Raw genomic sequence first — 20,060 nt, forward strand, 5'->3', positions numbered from 1 at the left:
AGGCATAAAACTAAAATTAATATCGTTTTTGATTGTCATATAGTATGGTACTGAGATGACCGCTGTAGTCAAATTCGAGGTTAATTTCTACAAATGAGGCGACAGAATCTATCTGTGGTATTTTTAATATATAGTTCAAGGGAATTTATTAATGGGACCCAATCAGAAAATTGTTAATAGAAAAAACATCATTAATAGACATGTATGTGAACCTAAATGATCTAGCAACGTTGACCTTCCTTTTTTTACACGTATCTGAAGGAATTCAGACTCATATGCAAATAAAAAAGGTGTGCCAGAAAAGGTGCATAGTTTGTTCCCATATGAATGACGACAACCTGCTGGAAAATCTACCTCCAAATTCAACAAATTAAATATGTTGTCAATTAGAAACTCCATCACGTTTTCTTTGGTGAAGCATGTTTTATTTTTTGTCTCATTTTGAACAAAATATGCAGAATTGTATCATGTATATCCCAAAACAACGTAACGTTTGGACCAATCGTTACGGTATGAAATATACAATTTTTAATGAAATCCTTTCATTTATAATTACATTTGCTAATATTTTGTTAATGGTATCTTGATAAACAAATATTATAGACGGTACAACATGAACAGAGTTCAGGGTAACATATTTTGTTCAAGTCAAAATTTCTAGAACAACAAAGTAATACCGTCACATGACAGTTGACTATTGTACATTTTGAAGAGGCAGATGTCAAGATATACAAGTGCAAACATGATTTTAAATCGGCGTATATTGACTTAGTATTACAACGAAAAAGATAAGCATGTTGGTCAATTATTGAAGTGGGTATGTTTATAAACGTTTAAACTAAAAAAAAAACAAAATAAAACGTTTTGTTCTGTTATTCTTGATTATAAATATTTATAAACAAATTTGAATTACATGTTTGCATCTTACTTCAGACGTGGTATGAGAATGTACTCTTTGACATATTAGGACTATATTTAATAGAAAAACAAAGGATAAGAAGTATCCATCAATGACACAAAATTAGTACATGCACAGCAATAAACACACAAGAAGCAAAGGAACACACAGCGCTTGTATTGCTGTTCTTCATCTGATAGTCACAGCAAGGCCTTCAACACGGAGCAAAAAAAAAAAAGACTGTCAACTCATTGCAAGTTTAAAACTTGCTAGCACCGGCTTGAGCGTAAATCTTTGCAAAAATAATTTGTATAGACTTTGTAAGATGTATTAAACACCACCACATTGGGCTGGTCAAAAAAGAACATAGTACATATTTAAAACAAAATGGTTCCTACGCCTAGGAGTAAATATTAAACTATGTAGAATATAATTTGTATTTTAAGGTACCAGATGAAAGGTAAAAGACTGGTTATACTTGTAGAACACGTATTGGCGGATAATTTTGAATAGTTCAGATTGTGTGAATCAATCCTAAAATTGAGGGCATATATCGCCTGTTTCTCAGCTATGAAGAACCGGGTTTGGTGTATCCACAATTTTGGTAACCAGTACGGTCTGATGTATAAATACCGGTATATTGATCCCGCCCCCTAAAATGTGTGTATGTAAAACAATTAATGTGGATACGAACGAGGGCCAAGAATAGGTGGTGGGCGCCTTATTAAAGTTTTAGTACTCCAACTGGCCTAAAATTGAAAGAATGGTGTGGCACACATAAGAGAAGTTATCTCAAAAATAAATACACAATAAGTTTAAAAATACAGAAGAGCATGAGACCATATCTCAAGCTTTAAAATTCATTTCACATGTATCGACCCATATAATCTGTGCATGTGTAAAAACATGCAAATCTGTCATCAAAATGTTGATTTGACGTGACTTACTCTAAAAAAGTTCCCAACGCATATATGAAGATCTATTATGTTTTACTGGCCAGGACATAATCCGTTCTGATACTGAGGTGACGGCATCATTTTTTGTAAAATGAATACATTTAATATGTAAAAGTAATATCTCAATCGTAAGTAACATTTCATTTTTTTTTTCTTGAATAGAGATTGAATTAAATTAATATAACTTGATGAAGCTTTTCCCTGACGTTTGTGGAGTTTATAGGTTTATAACATATTTCAATTTTCATATTGCTATGAAATTACTTACTAAGCAGCGCATGCATATGAAGCATACATTAATTAATTATACGTTATTCTAGAACTCATTTTCGATCATTTTTGGCGCATTGATTAGCAAATAAAATATGTGTATTTATTTCCTCCTATAATGATTTTCTTGATAGAGAGTTGCTGCTTACAAGTAAGCTATTGGATTGCACGTGGTAAAGTTAGAGTCATCCCTTCAAAGTGTTTACAGATGCCATCAATAATTGACCGTTATGGAATACCAGTGACACAGATGATAACGAATATCTTCCAATTCTAACAACAGTACCGACCTTTTTTCCTCTATTGTCACATTACCTTGTAAGATTAATTGATTGATTGTTTGGTTTTTAACGCCACTTTCAAAACTATTGTGCTATTTTGTGGCGGAGGAAGCCGGATTACCCAGAGAGAACCACCGACCTTCGGTAGGAAAACTGACAACCCTAGTCAATTAAGATTGGAGTCGAGCGCACCTGCCACGTGCGGATTTCGAACTTACAACCTCGGCGTTTACTGGCTAGCGATTCAGTAGTTCGACTAATTAGGCCATCGAGGCCCCTTAACGTGTAAAACTGTAGTTTTTTTTTTGTGTAGTGTTTTGTGAATATAATTGTCCTGTTGTTGTCTATGTATTTTGCCATGGCGTTGTGAGACTTCTAAATGATCCTTTGTTCATTTTCCCGTGTTTTTATTTTTATTTTAAATGACCTAACTTATTATAAAAGACGATCATATGAAGTTAATACATGCACACTAATTCATGAAATACCAATATACCAGTTCGTAATGTGACCATACAACGATTGATAAGACTACTGTTGGCATTATAATTTCTTTCTATAGAAACATTTGTTTGACGTATTACGGTTGATGTTTAAACAAAATACAAAGATTTTCAACAGAACTCGCTACCAGAGTTTACATTATTGTCTAATTGCAGTTGAATTTTATAATCGATGCAGGAGCAGTTTTAACGCCTTTATAATTAGTCTTGGTATTTTGGTACAGAGTATCAGATTGCAAAAGGCGGCCATAGATAAGTTTGTCTTGGTAAATTACTGTAAATTCAGAAATGATTGCGAGGTTTTTACATCGGATGTGACCTTGAGAGGTCATACCGGTGTTTAATTGCCGCAGAAATTTCTTGCCCTTTTGACAGACAACCAAACGTATTTCGTATAAATACGCGGATATTATCGAGTGCAAAATAACATTCCTTATCGCTTGTTATAAATTCATTTCTTCAATGAATACTCATGAAAATATTTTTTAAGAACATAGATAAATGATATAAGAATGTTTTGTCGTGAGAAATTTTATATATCAGTAACAAATCATGAAAACCGAAAGTTTGTATTAACGGATGCGGAAGAATATCTCGAGAGATGATCTGCTATATATATAACAGTTATACAAATATTAAAATAAAATATAACAAAAAACCAGATTGTACTGATAACAAATGATTATATCACTACAATATAATAATCATAACGGTGAGGTTGAATTCCCTGTCATTTATTCATCATCCACACAGAAAATTGTCTCAGAAAACAACATATCTATATAACTTAACCTAACTTTCAGGTATTTTTTTCTGAGACCATCCACCAGAATTTGCGGTCATCCGATGTTCAGTTCTCCAGTACTTTGATTATATAATGCGAATAGGGGCGTATCGCAATGATAAGAACTCGCATTCTGATATCTCATACATGTTTCTGTATAAAAATATTCCTGAAATCGAATTAATTAATCTCAAATTTTTGTCCACTCTTCAAAAATTGCAATAATAAATGCAAGCAATAATTTCTTAATTTTGAGTAACTATTACCGATTATTACTTATTACTTGATCTTGATGTTTACTCCTGGACAACAACACGACGAGTTAAATTGATAGCGCAAGGACTGTTTACAATGCGATCATTTTTTGGTCATTTTCTTTAATATTAATGGTTTGTATATTTGTATGTATTTTACGTTTTTTTTTACCATAGATATAAGAAGATGTGGTATGAGTGCCAATGAGACAACTCTCCATCCAAGTCGTTCTTCATGGTCTTGTTATATTTACTTCTCATTATTATTTTCATCCTACCTTCACGTTTTGATATAAATTCTAGTATAAGTTTATTGATATGATTTGAGTGATCAATAATACATATTAGATAAAAACTTGAACCGAAAAACAAATGATATGGGTCAGGGGTATCCTTCCATCACACAAAATCAATACAAAGTCATGCACAGCAAAAAAAAACACACACAAAAAGCAAAGGAACACTATATACATTTTACCCTCGGGAAACTTTTTCTTTAAGAAATGCATGCTTATCATGATAGATTACTTACTCCTAGATAGGCGCAATGTTACCTAAAATAGGTAAATTCCATGTTAATGTTCATGTGCAATATGTAGACACATGAAATTCCCGAAGAAACAAATGATAGAGGATATTGATATGGTAGGTAGTTGTGTCTTAAAGAAGTACTTTTAGTCTAACTAAACTAATTAGTCTAATTAGAATGCGTCAGTGTTAAAATTAGATAATTTTGCACAATAATAACAATAATTTACAATAGACAATCAAATTAAGGTACATTATTACATTTAGATAGCCTTTATCACACTGTTAACATGATTAACATCTGCTGTAGACAATACATCACATGATAGGTTATTCCATTTGAATATCTGTTAAAAATATTTTTTTGACATTTCTGCCCTATGATAATATTCCAGAAAGAATCGCCAAGGTTAATATAATTGATAGTACAGACTGTATTCCATGAAGACTACGTGAGGCACCTGAAAGAGTAGAAAAGGTAACACTGTATTCGTTGGAACCAAAATGTGTTCGATAACTCATTTCGAAATTCGATTTTATATGTCATAAAGTTATTGATATTTTCAACTGAAAAGTTTGGAAATTCGTTAATTTGGAAAATACCCAAAAATTTCATTATAAATGCAAAACACTGGTATACCTATTTACTTCTTAGTACTTTGGTACTTACATGAAACTGGTATAATTGTTATTAAAAGTGTTTGAAAATCAGGAATGTGTTGCACTCATACATTGGTTTGGTTACCTGTCGGGGTTTAGTTCAGTGACAATGATACCGGTAATATGCTTCTTAATAAATAAAGGCAACAGTAGTATACCGCTGTTCAAATTATAAATCGATTAAGAGAAAACAAATCCGGCTTACAAACTAAAACCGAGTGAAACACATGAACTATGAGAGGAAAACAACGGAACAACATAAACACTGAACTGCAACAAAAAGAAACGCCGACATACTTAGAAACGGGCTATTTGATAAAAGAGAGTCGAAAGATACCAAAGGGACATTCAAACTCATAAGTCGAAAATAAACTGACAGTGTCATGGCTAAAAAATAAACAGACCAACAGACAGACAACAGCACATAAAACACAACTCAGAAAACTAAAGGTTGAGCAAGAAGAACCCCACGAAAAACTGGGGGTGACTTATATGGAAAGCCAAAAGTAAAATCACAAAAATACTGAACTCCGAGGTAAATTCAATCGGAAAGTCCCTAATCACATGGCAAAATCAAATGACAAAACACATCAAACGAATGGACAACAACTGTCATATTCCTGACTTGGTACAGGCATTTTCAAATGTAGAAAATGGTGGATTGAACCTGGTTTTATAGCGGAGTCAAAATTCTTAATTCGTAAATTGTCAATTTGTAACTTGTATCTTTGTAATTTCAAAATTCTTAATTCGTAAATTGTCAACTTGTAACTTGTATCTTTGTAATTTCAAAATTCTTAATTTGTAAATTGTCAATTTGTAACTTGTAACTGTGTGATTTCAAAATTCTTTATTGGTAAATTGTCAATTTGTATATTGATGTTTTGTAACTTGTAACTTGTCGATTCGTGAAATGTCGATGTGTGAAATGTCGATGTGTTAAATGTCATTGTTGTATTATGCTAACGATCATTATGACTACAGATGGCGCTCGGTTTCTTCTTCGGCGTATAAGCCTCCTATAAGTAGGAGCACCTTCATATGGAGTATAAACCCAGTAATTTAAATCAATTATGTACAGCAAATCCGTCTAAAAGAAAGCAAAACCAATAAAAATAGCATGTTTACAGGATCCCAGTTTTTTTTTTGTTTACTGAAGACGACAGGTGGCGTTTCGTTCGAGAACGGAAACTATATAAAAATACATCCCGAATAGTTCAGTCCCTCCACGTAATCGATCTCTCCCAATTGCGAGGTTAATGAATTAGTCGTTGGTCAGGGAAATATAACGACTGAATTATTCAGGTAAATACTATAAGGAGATGTAGTAATAAACCGTATGATTGCCAATTGTCTTAACCATCCATCAAAGTTCAAATAAAGTCGATGTAAGCAAGTATAGGCAACTTACGGCCTTCAACAATGAGAAAACCAAATACCATATAGTCGGCTATAAAAGGCTACATCATTACTGGAAAACCCAGGTACTAGTAAAACGATTTCTATTAATCCTAAAATGCTATTATCGGACCATTTTATTCTGACAGGAGGAGAAAGGGCTGACAGGTATATATATATATATTAATATACATGCCTACTGAACTTTTCTGGTCAAGAAGCTTTAGAATTGCCGCTCCCTGATTTTTCGTTCATTATAATTTACAACCAAAAAGACCAAAATATTCCCGATTCCCTCTCAACTGCTGCTTAACGCCCAGTACTCCCGTTATGAACCCATGGCATAACGGGAGTACTGGGCGTTAAGCAGCAGTTGAGAGGGAATCGGGAATATTTTGGTCTTTTTGGTTGTAAATTAAAATGAACGAAAAATCTCCTTATAGCCCGGCAACCTGACCAAATCTAATATTTCGTCGATCGGATCGTTAATTAACCGAGTTGATTCACGATGTAAATCAATAAGGCTAAATTTTTCGAAATTTGCATTTCATATGAAATTAAAAATAATTTGCAATGAATTCGTAACAATATAAATACTTCCCGCCATATGTCAAGAAATGACGCTATCCCACGAAGCATCATCCTAATATCCAATTGACGAAACCATGTTGTATTCCGCCTGGCTCTTCTGTCGAGCAGTGAGCCAGGATCACAGGCTACCATTTTACTCTCCAAAATGACACAAGACATACCCCCTCCCCCGGGCCAAACCCCAAATCATGTGCAAAGATTTTCATGGAGAAATAAAATTAGGGTAAGCATATTGGAGATAATTGCTTCTGTCATGCAAAGTGGCGAGATGGTGAGATCTTCTCTCTGATAAGTCAAAGGTGTAGGGTGTCACTTTGGTTAAAAGTGGGTGTAGGTGACGTGTGTAGTAAAAAAGAAACAGTTTCATAGTTTTACGATCATGGTCATTGACAAAATATCCAGAGGGGACAGCTCTTAGTATATTTCGATCTAGTACCATGATCTGTCTAGATCTGTATCTGCATGTATCTGTAGGAAAACGTTGTGGATACCAATACTGGCTTTAATACAATGGTAGAGAGAGCGCCGTGACGATCGATGTATTGACGGTGCACGAGAGCAGTTTCTGAACGACTGTCAACGTTTGGTGTGCGCACTACAGTGTCTTCAAGGTTGTTCCACTCGATTACTGTTTTTACAAAAAATGAGTTAGAATATTGTGGTATTTTGCTCGTTGAGATCTCAAAATACTGTGTAGTTCTTGACCTGTTTTTTCACAACATTTCTTGACTGACAATTGTTAAATCCCTTGGCAGCAATTGTTCTTTTTGGACGAGCTTTTTTATTAAATTGTCTGGTTCGATAGCAGAAACCAGCCCCTCAACTACCTCGTACAGAAATATTAGCTTCTGGCATGAACGTCTTATCTGTTTGTCTTGTAGTTTCAGTTTGGTGAGCGTGTTTGAGACGCAACCATCTTCTCTGGATTTGTAGTCTCCTGTTATAAATCTCGCAGGTTGTCGCTGTATTCTTTCAAGCTTGTGTTCGTAGATGTGTAGGGGTCCCATACTATTGACCATACCCCATTATTGACCTGACCAGTGAAATATATGTGGTTTCCTTGCATTCTGATGGGCAATATCTCAAATTTCTAATCAGGAATCCTAGTGTTGAGTTTGCATTCTTGTCTACGTTGGAAATATAGGTTGTTCATTTTAGGTCTTCGTTTAGTTTTCTGGTTCCTTTAGATTTTATTACAAAATATTGCATATTCAATACAGTTTTAATATATAGTATACATTAACTAAGTGACTCATTTAAAATAATACTTCATTCAATTTGTTTCGCAGAGTACAAATATGATATAAAACATTTTTTTTATCTTCATTATTCCAGAGCCAAATAAATAAAGAGTGTTCGTCCATTTGCTTCTTGTATTAAAAAATCATTAGATAATTACATTATTTTCTGAAATTTTAATATTGAGATTATAATATTAAGGAATAATGGGTGTCAACCCTTTTCTCCCATCATACATTTACGGTCCAAAATTTGCGGCCCAGAACAATAATAGTATGAATTTTCCAGATCCGTCTTATATTTCATGTATTTAGTCTAATTTAGTCCCGGTCAAATATTAAGAAGAAATTTCCTGCCAAGTGACAGTAATATATTTGCGAAGTTGATAAGGAAGCCCATTCCAGCGACACATCTGAATATACCTTAATACAGGAAGTGACACACCCCTCCCAGGTTTGATGACCAGTACAGTAAACATACATGTTTATTCGAGGTCACCTCTATATAAAACCGAGTATACATGCCATATAAAACAAACAATGTATTTGTCTATTTGTTTTTTCTTTTATATGTATGTGCTGTACATAATTGATTTAAATTACTTAGGTATATATTCCATATGGAGGTGCTCGTACTTACAGGAGGCTTATACACCGAAGAAGAAACCGAGCGCCATCTGTAGTCATAATGATCGTTAGCATAATACAACAATGACATTTAACACATCGACATTTCACGAATCGACAAGTTACAAGTTACAAAACATCAATATACAAATTGACAATTTACCGATAAAGAATTTTGAAATCGCACAGTTACAAGTTACAAATTGACAATTTACAAATTAGGAATTTTGAAATTACAAAGATACAAGTTACAAATTGACAATTAACGAATTAAGAATTTTGAAATTACAAAGATACAAGTTACAAATTGACAATTTACGAATTAAGAATTTTGACCCCGTTGGCTTTCCATAGACTTAACCAGTATGTTTTTTTTGTATTTTGTATTTTCATTGATAATGTTCACCTCTTGCATACACATTTCTGCGATCCTTCTATGCCTTTTTAGAACTGATTTCATTCTGGACAAAACATAGATGTCTTTTTTTATTTAATCTTATATAACGCGACAAAAAAAAAAAATCAAAAAGAAAATCAAAACAACAAAGGTACAGGTACTTATGACACAATGTCCCCTCGCACTATGACATTTCCATGTTTTAGAGAAACGCAAAATCTGCTAAACCCAAAATTCTTCATAAACTAAATTCAACTACAACGTCAACGTAATACAGGGATAACGGACTATGGTACACTCTTGATAATAGAAATTACATTTTAAAACCTTAAAAATATTGTTATATTTTACAAGCAATGATTTTGTCACTTTTGCTTAAAAGCTATGCAAAGAAATATCCATGTATAACACGTGCCTATAACACACGGTGTCCAACATTTGGAAAAGTTATTGGAAGCGCATCAGAATGTTGACGATTTAGAAAATAAACAAATTTCAGCATGCAATTTATATTTTCAAAATAATAGAATATAAATTAAAAAGGCAATACTTTAAATTACCTTTTATCACACCTTTATTGTTGATCACAAGTGTAGTATTCTTGATCAGACCTGTAGTATCTTTGATCATTGGATTGTTGATCACTGTAGTAAATTCACAATGTTATAATCAATGCATACGTAACTTTCAGCTTACTTCAGGAGCACCTGATATCATCCACAGTTTTATATAGAGTTCGTGTTGCTCAGTCTTTAGTTCCTTTGTACACTTATTTGTTGTTTCGCTGTTTGTCGTTATTATTTTTGTTGTCATGGGGTTGTCAGCTTAACTCAACGTATGTATTTTGAATGTCATTTTGATATGTTTTGCCTCTTAAGAAACATACATACAGGTGTTAGAAATTCTTTATAATTACACGTTGTTTTTTTTAAGAAGAGGGAGAATTTCTAGGTTGATTGTGATACTAATTGGTTATAATTTGTTATCTATATCATTAGTTTCTGTAAGCAATTTTATTTAAGTTCTACTATTTATACCCTAAATACTACTTTATAGCCTGTTTTCCAACCTATATAGAATCCAAATTCTGACTTGAAAAAAAACCCAAATGCAATCAGTTTTAGATTTCGCTACTTTTAAAGTGCGAAATGTCATAATGGAAATGAAAAATTAAAAAAAGAATAACAGTTTCTAACAGTCTTTCTTTTTTAAGTGTAAACAGTGTTTTAAGATTTGTGTTGTGTTTGATTCGTTAAATTCATTCTTACGTTTTGTTGACGGGTTGCCGTTACCATCGCGGTACTTCTCTAAACAGTTGTTATATGAACAGAAGTCACTGTGGTTTCTTTGGAAACTACAATTGTCTATATTAAATATGTTAGATAAAAAATCATTATTTGGATAAACATTGATATACAATTAGAATGTCGTTATGCCGACCAGGACACAAACGAGCTTTACATCAAAAATATGATTGTTTTGCTTAGATAGGGAAACTATTTGGGGTGAAATATTTAAAAGTGCAAACCATTCACTTTCACGTCTTTCTATGCATATTTACCAGAATAGCCGCACGATAAAAACTGGTCGATTCTGAATACAATAACAACCTGCATTTTATATTCTGAGGCTGAATATTCATTTCATCCCAACTATCACATCACTGTCCCAGGTTAAGGGGAGGGTTGGGTCCCCGTAAACATATCTTACCACACAACATTCTATGTTCTGCTATGTTTGCTCTGTATCATATTTCTGTTTCGTTAGTTATTTTGTAAAGAAAACAAAGAGTTAGGTTTCTAGTTTTGATTGTTCACATTTTCATTTTCAGAGCTACGTCTGTATTTGGTATGGGTTTTGGAGTTGGTTCGATACGTTTTACAATTTTTTCAAAATACCTATATATACCTTTATCTAAAATATTAAAGTGTTAAATTTTTAACTTAATTATAAACTTTTCATTTCTATTTAGCAACAATGTAGTAGCACCTGTATTTTGAGTATACATCTCCCACTTGATACGATATTCATATGCCTACTTTTCTTATCATGATTTCCTTGATACGGAGTTGCTGCTTAAATAAAGGTATAACCCCGCCACATTCTATATGGGCCTGTCCCAAGTCAGGAGCCTGTAATTTAGTGGTTGTCGTTTTGTGCTGTGTCTCGTATTTGTTTGTCGTTAATTGATTTGCATAGTTTGTTCTTATGTTGTGCAGTTACACAACTGTCCCGGGTTAAGGGGTTGGTTTGGCGCCAACAAACTAGTTTAACCCGCTACATTTGTTTGCACCTGTCATAAGTCAGGAACTTGTTGTTCAGTTCTCGTTTCTCGTTTTCATATAGATAAGACCGTTGATTTTCCTGTTTCAATTGTTTTACACTTGTAATTTTTGGGATTTTTACAGCTTGCTGTTGTTGAAGGCCGTACTGTGACCTTTAGTTGGTAATTTCTGTGTCATTTTGGTCTCTTGTGGAGAGTTGTCTCATTGGCACTCATACCACTTCTTCCTATTTTTATAAAACAAATGAATTCAAACAATGTGAAAGTTATCCTTTGAAAAGTTTACGGCCGCCATCATGAATTGGTTTACCGTATTGGAATACCTGTTTCACAAATGACGGATATGATCCAGATGTCGTAACCTCAATTCCGTTTTCCTTTCCTCAAATGTTACATTACCGAATAAGACTAGTCGGTTTACTTACAAACACTTTAATTCTAAAACGGTAATTTTAATCTAAACTTCAACCTACAAATCTGAACAATCAGATCAAAATTTAGATCAAAATGGCAATGGTGGGTGCCACATGTAGAGTATGATCTGCCCACCCTTCTGTAGCACCTTCAATCACCTTGGAGTTTTCAAGTAATTCGTTTTTGCTCGATATTTTCTAAATTTGCATGTTATGTTTTATATGCCATTTTTTATTGTTGTTGTTGCCATTATGTATTTGACAAAGAGATCGATTATCCCTTTGGTGTTTCCCGCCTTTCTTGTTGATTAATATGTAAATATTGTTAATGCTATTTATTATCTATATAAAAGTGTGAAACCATCAATTATTAAAATATGTCAAGACCACCTGGAAATATCTAATAATAAGGAATTTTCATTGCCACTACTCACCACCAAGGTATTTAATAAATCCCTTTAGCTAATAATGTGAATTCCATTTGTCCTTAATTACCACCTAGGTAGTCTCGTGTTGACTTATTTTGCGGGGGTTCTGGTAAGACGACCGGTCTAAAGATCAGCGTGTTTACCTAGTTCCAGGCAAGATTTATTTTCATGTCCAAGTAAAATGTCCTTATCAGGAATATATGTGTACTATAATGAATTTGCAACAGGACATAAAACACGAATCCATTATCATTGCAATATTTAGGGAACATATTTTATATAACTAAATTTTCATTATAAATTTGACATGACAAAGAAGATGGCAAAGTTAAGAATTATATTCAAGTTAACGTATCGTGTAACCAAATGCTTAAATGTTATTACTTGATATAGATCGACAACGACAAGGATTGCCGGAAAACCGTTTGTGTTATATTTTTAAGAGAAAGGTTCATACTTAACAAAACTTGTATCTAAAACTTACGATTTAGCTCTGTTCCAACCATAATAAAATTCATCAAGGAAAATACACAGATACCTAAGAAAATTTTCATTTTAACTCATAGTATTTTCTATATAACAAACTTGACGTGTAAAATTTGTTTTTATTTATAACCACTGGACAGGATGTATTTCAAATCAACGGATCATATTGAACTTTAAAATATACGGAACAAATTATTTTTATGTAAATATATGTTTTAATGATCTGTTTCGAAAAGGAAATGAAACATTATATTTATAACATTCATTTTCATTTTGTGCCTTTTAAGTTTTTAGTTCATGAATGATATGTAGCATCAACAGTGAACCCACATCACATATTCACTTATGAATTGTAATGAGAAGCAATTATTTAACAAGTAAACTGTAACACAGAAATAAATATCAGGGAAAGACGCAATTGTTGTAAAGTACTAAAAAGTTATAAAAAATTAATAATAATAGAACGCCACTAGCAACCAGTCGTGGAACTGCTTTCCCTTCCGAGCATTGATGTCACCTAATTGTTTTTCTTCCAATGCTCCGTGTAACTGACTCTCACTTGTTTGTTTGTAATTTTGTGATTGAAGAAAGCGTTCTTCTAGCATGTTCTAATGTTTGTAATTGTAATGGCCGTTTACATCTTCTTATCTAGATTCACGGTAATCGTGTTGTCTTCCGTTGAAGCAAATGGAATTAACTTAAACCTTCACGTTTACTTTTGCTTGGACAAGATGTTATTTTTAAAAGTTGTCAAAAGTGAAAAAAAATAATGATCCAAAAGCAAACTGAAGGTCGTGACATTCAGATTGATGATATTTCATTTTGGTGAGAAAAATGCATTTTCAAAAATCTAAAATCGAAAAGACTTTATTTCTGTTTTTGGTTACGATTTGATCAGAAGAATACCTTGAAATATTTATAAACAAATGAATGGGTTTTCTATTTGTGTTATGCTAAAAATATTATAACATGATTTGAAATGGAGATGATCCTTTATTTGGTAGACCACGGTTACGGGACATCAGTCTTAAAATCACAAATACATTTGTGTCAGCCATTTTGATGAAGTTCATCTAAGCTTCTATATAACACAGATGATTTTTAATTTATCCCTGTCCAGTAGCTTACTGCAATAAATGTTTAGGTGTATTGCAATCAACATAATATCGGCATATTCCCGAAGACTGGTAGTTAGGTTTTCTTAGTAAATGGAACGCAGATCCTGATGTAGTTTAGATATAGGACGTCAGGTGGTTTATTTGTGAACTCCGGAAATCAACAGGGATGCCAAAATAATGTCCCAATACCCCCTACTCCTGATGCAAGCAAGGTAAAATACACTAGTAAATTTAAAGTACTGTTCCACGACTGTTTCTTATGTCTTTAATGATTTCATAGAGGTAACGCTGTACATGCCAATACAATTAGTTAAATATAAACAAATGGAAAATGTCTTTATCATTAAAGTTGTTATCAACAAGACAAATCAACTGAAAATATTCAATTAAAGTACAATCTGAAACTAATATTTCCTCAATCTACAATTGTGTGGATTTACTTTCTTGTAAGTATACTGTATCTGTTTTCCACATGTTATCATAAATACCAAATATCAGATTTTTTGGTCCTATTTTTAACCCTTTAGATTTATTTCAAAACATATTCCTGAATTATATATTTTTTTCATCATAGATATCAACAAACATTAATGGAAAATATGCAAAAACGCAATAGACGCTAGTTTATTTACATTCAACTATCTCAACAAGTTCAATAAAAAAAGAATTGAAAATATCTATATTACGTAAACCACCAACTATACTGTTTTTATGAAGTAATTTGTTTATCATTTGCTCATAATTTATACATAAGGGGCATATTAGAACCCCCTGCAACCACGCTTGTCGCACGAATGAAATTCATTGGTTTTAAAAAATCTTGTAATTTTTTACCATTATTTTGGACAAACAGAAAAAACACCCAGAATATTTTAAAAGGCATCATGAAAACTATCAAAATGGAATCATAAAAAACATGAACGCAAAACTTGATAATATCAAAATTGACGACATCTCAATAAACTAAATGTTAAACATAAAATCAATGATTAAGTGCGTCGTATGGTAAAGGGGGTTCTGGATCAACAGTTAACTGTTCATATGAATTAACAATGACGTCCTTTGTAAACGTATGATTTTCATCAATGTCATTTTCACTGATTTCACTGTTTGTAGACGACAAATTCTGCTGGTCGTTAACGCTTCTGCCTGTACTCAAGGAATCCACTGGTTGTTCGTAATCGCTGTCAATATTTGTTTCTTGTATGTCATATCTAGCAGCAGTTATTACATCATGACGATGTACCATTTGATACTCGTCAATTTCATCATATTGACCTGCTTCTATATTGTAAGTCTGAGTAGAACTGTGATTAATCTTGACATTACTGCTCATACGTCTTTTATAAGCACACGCAGTAAACACAATAATCAACAACAAAATCACTGAAGCAGATGCGGTCAATATACTATAAAATAGAACATTTGTGCGCTCCTCTGAAAGAATATATATCTTGATCAATCAATATTCAATATTCAACCCAAATAATACGACGAAAACACATAATAAAGCAAGATGTAATCAGAATAAAATGTTTTGATTAAATTTGCAAAAGCCAAGCGGTATCAGTTAAGGCGCAGTTAACATACGAGGTTTAGCTGAGAATATTAAAACAAACTTGAGGCATGACTTCTATTTAGATAATGTTGATGCCTCTTCTCCATGAACATCATTTTACGACTCTGCATGAATAAGAGTTTTTCATATCGTAAATACTCTTGGCTATTTTGTGGAACCTTTGGTTAACCTTGAGTATTATTGTTCTTCTTTGTAGCAAACTGGCTGTCTCGTTGATATTGACCTCACATATCCTTTAATCCATAAATATCGATTCCAGGTACAAACATTATATTCTGATCAAATTCACAGAAGGATATTTTACAGAAAAATAAACATTATTTGGCAGGAAAATCCTATTCTTCTTTGTACTTGTTGTTTGATCACTGATGGGTAAACAGTTAATAAGTGTCAGAAAATGTGTAGTTAAATAATCACTAATGTGCAAACTATTTATAAGTGTCAACAAATGTGTAACCAATACGTTATATTTATTTTTTAAATACATAAACGTTGAAGTTTGGTAGACTTCATGGTGTTAGTTTAAAAAAACAGCTTATACAAAATGAAATATGTTTTCGACTAAATGTCTTTGTGAACGGTTCATGAATTTATTTTTATTTTACGTTGAATATGTATTTATAAGCAGTAAGAAACTTACGGTTAATTGTCACAAACATTTCATTAGTTTTATTGCTTTCCCCGATTCTATTTCGGGCAAACATTCTAAAGATGTACGATCGACCGAATTTCAGATTGTGAACTGTCCAGGAAGCTCCAGCATTGGTGGTTGTATTGAATGCCTGCACTTCTATCCATATTGTACTGTCTTGGTCACGATATTCTATAAAAAAGCATTGTTGAAATCCACCATTGAAGTTTGGATTCCATTCTATTTTCACGTCATTTGCCACAGGCATTAAGGCAACGTTTAAAGGCGTATCAGGAGGACCTAAAATAAGATACTTCTTATGTCATAACAGTTATTGCTTTTGCAGACTGTTTAAGTTGATAATGGTGTGTGAATGAATATTTCGACATGCTATCTATTTACAAAATCACCTTATTTTTCCCGCAGATACAACATACATCTAGGTATAATGAAATTAAATTTGTACTATCCTTCCATAATGGCAAATATGTTGTTTTTACAATGATTGGCACTTGTTTGGATGAAATTGTCAAATGTTTTGATCACAATCGACCATTTTAAAGAAGACTATCTCAGGCATTTATTGCAGCCTATACAGCCCATGTAAACCAGTCATACGGTATAAAACTCTATGTGGTGTTATATAAATATACAAATACAACAAAGAGAGCACCCGTTTCAATCGATGTCTATCAAACGTTTTTACGATAGTCATTCGACCTATTCAGTGTAATTACCTTATCAGATATCGATCTTTCCAGCACCAGATACGCATTTCGACAATTAATGTCTTTCCAGTGTGACGCTCGAAGATGAAATATATGAAAATCAAACATTAATACAAACGTTTGAAGAGCTGATAAACAAAATAGGTACTTAAAAAAGCATGAAAAATTAATAAATGCAAACCATTTAGAAAAAGCGCAAATTACTTACTTGCTCGAAGCACTGATAATCTATGTTGACTTTGGCCAAAAGCGTTCATTACATTTAATGTATATTCCGTTAAGAATTCATCAGTGAGATTTCCAATTCTGATTGTTATCCGGTATCCCTTGATATGAACTCTTGTTCCATGAAAAGTATCTATGACAGATGTGTAATCTTCTATCACCTTTAGGTTTGATTCAGAATTGATATCATTTTTATGGAATATTTCTAAAGTTGTATACTTCGGATTACAAAAGATGTTGACAGCTACGGAGACGGACTGATAGTATTCGCCATAAATTGTATAAGTGCTATCAATGACGAAAACGGGTTTGCCTACAAAAATAGTTAACATACGTCACATGAAATTTGACAACGAAACTTATATTTAAAACTTTGACGGGTGCCACATCTGGAGCAGGATTAGTGTTGCTTAGTCTTTGGTTTTCTATGTTGTGTCATCTGAACTATTATTTGTGTGTTTGTCTTTTTAATTTTTGGCCATGGCGTTGTCTTTTTTTTTTCGATCTATGAGTTTGACTGTCCCTCTGGTATCTTTCGTCCCTCTTTTATACATGTTATATATATATATATATATATATATATATATCAGTATAAGATTGATGTATGTAATACCGTCTCATGCAACAAAACAACTTCATTACAGGAATTGTTTATACTAATAAACTGATGACCAATTTGCTATTAATTGCATATCAACTACAATGTTGAAACTCCTTTATAATAAGGAAATGCAACAATACTGTGGTTAATATACTTTAAAATAAAATTTGGGGAGATAATCTCAGAAATAAAAATAAATACTTGCTCTGTATTTTGTTTTATGTCTGCATCACAATTGTTTAGTTTTCATAAGAACATACCATGCAAGTAAAGCAGTTAATACCAACCAAAATTTCATATTTTGGTAATGCATAATTTTGCTGAATTTGTACAGAGAGGATCAAATATCATTGTCTTACCTTTAGCAATACATTAATCATATTTGTATATTGAAGTTTGTTTAGTTTTGTCAAGTCCCAAAATGTGATCACATAGCAATAACAATGTGTTTTAAAGACATCTGTTGTGAAAACAAGCTTTTTGTTAAGAAATTTCATCATAAAAGATAAAATAAGAGACCAATATTTGAGAAATAAATGGAAAATCATCCGCTGTATGTCTGACAAAAATTAACAGTTAATATGTACAAAACATAAAACGGTATACGATTTTAATGAATATTATCAAATCAATAAACCATTTCCGTTATTATTGGTTTATAAAGCAAGCAAACATATCCAAAGACAGAACATGCACATCAAAACATACCTTTCACGTCTAAATACACTTCAGCATTTTGTTTAATATTGCCATTTACATCGGGGATGTTGTTGTCCACTGTACATTTATAATACCCATTGTCTTGATATTTGTTGTCCTTGACATTGTCTGGTAAATACAGAATACCATCTTTACTTCCGGAAAGAAAACGTATGTGGTCACCATAATCAGATGTATGTTCCCAATCATGGAAATTGTATATGCTGGGAATTCCAGTTGCATTGCATATCAAAAGTCTTGTCTTTGTTTCATCGGTGTAGTTTTTGTATTGAATATCTACATCAGGCGCATCTGAAAATAAATACTACCAATTGTTATTCTAAAGTAAATTTAGTTAAACATGTATCAACCCTTTGACAGTAAGTTGAATAAAATAAAATTGAAAGAGCCTTATTATAAGCACTTTACTCTTTCAATTTTTAATTTCAATTGAGAATGTAAATAATTATTTTCAATATTGTGATAAACATCTTTTTAACTCAAAGTAAATGTAATTAGTCTTTTTTTCCAAGCATGTTTTATCATATACAAACACGAAACATAATTCTGTTAAGTATGATAACTCAACATGCCAATAAACAAATAAAATAAAACTAGATAATTTGAATCAACAAAATTTCAGTGATAAATTCTATTTTTAATCGCCTATATACATGATAGATTATATGATGTAAGACTTGTGGTTGTTGTAACATACACGGTTACGAATATACTTCGATTGTCTAAGTATATATTAAACAAAAGTATGTTTTGTCTGTAATGGGAAACTCGTACAAACACTCTCATCTGTGTGGCTTATATAAGAGAATAACACCAATTACTATTAAAGTAAGAATAAAGGAATTTCATAAGTGTTTAGTTTTGTGTAGCCTTTAATACGGATTTGTATAGGTTTTGATTGCCATATGTTCAAAGCCCTAACCTACTATGGAGGTTTTGGTATGTAACTATAGAAGACGTAAGCTATCAGATTACCAACACGATAGTGATGCAGGTATGTCGTTGACTGTCTGCTGGAAAACGCATACAGTAACTTGAAAAACTTCAATGAAAACATTTAACATTTATATCAGTTTACGAGCATTTTTGTGTCACGGTTTGTTTACATAGTAATATGTACTGTGTTGATAGTCAATAAGTTAATGCATAACCTTGCAACCTAAAAAATGAAAACTTTATAATTAACTGCATACCCTTTTACCAATATGATATACTGCTCATATTTTAAAATGCATTCACATGTTCGTAATGATAGACACTTACACATTACAAGCACATCTATTTCTTTTCGTCCTATTCCTATAATGTTGGATGCACCACATGCATACTTTCCAGCATCGGATCTCTTCATATTATTAATGAATAGAGTTGCTAATTTGGAAATCAAATTTTCAGACACATCCGTTACCTTTGTCCATGTAAAATTATCAGGATTTGGATAACCATTACCATTGCATCTAAT

The 20,060-nt window shown here is 32.4% G+C and overlaps 2 long non-coding RNA genes across 2 annotated transcripts; both read right to left on the reverse strand.

Moving 5' to 3' along the window:
* Window positions 1-4,383: 4,383 nt before the first annotated feature.
* Window positions 4,384-13,138, reverse strand: LOC127717597 (uncharacterized). The gene is made up of 4 exons (XR_007989256.1): window positions 12,995-13,138; window positions 10,654-10,749; window positions 9,946-10,029; window positions 4,384-4,935 (listed from the first exon to the last, which is right to left on the reverse strand). It is a non-coding gene; the product is annotated as an uncharacterized LOC127717597 (long non-coding RNA).
* Window positions 13,139-14,489: 1,351 nt separating this feature from the next.
* Window positions 14,490-18,883, reverse strand: LOC127717600 (uncharacterized). Its single transcript, XR_007989259.1, has 4 exons — window positions 18,587-18,883; window positions 17,261-17,590; window positions 16,334-16,624; window positions 14,490-15,551 (listed from the first exon to the last, which is right to left on the reverse strand). It is a non-coding gene; the product is annotated as an uncharacterized LOC127717600 (long non-coding RNA).
* Between the last annotated feature and the right edge of the window lie 1,177 nt (window positions 18,884-20,060).

The sequence above is a fragment of the Mytilus californianus genome, unplaced genomic scaffold (genome assembly GCF_021869535.1).
Source record: "Mytilus californianus isolate M0D057914Y unplaced genomic scaffold, xbMytCali1.0.p SCAF_10, whole genome shotgun sequence".
In the NCBI taxonomy this organism is placed as follows: Eukaryota; Metazoa; Mollusca; class Bivalvia; order Mytilida; family Mytilidae; genus Mytilus; species Mytilus californianus.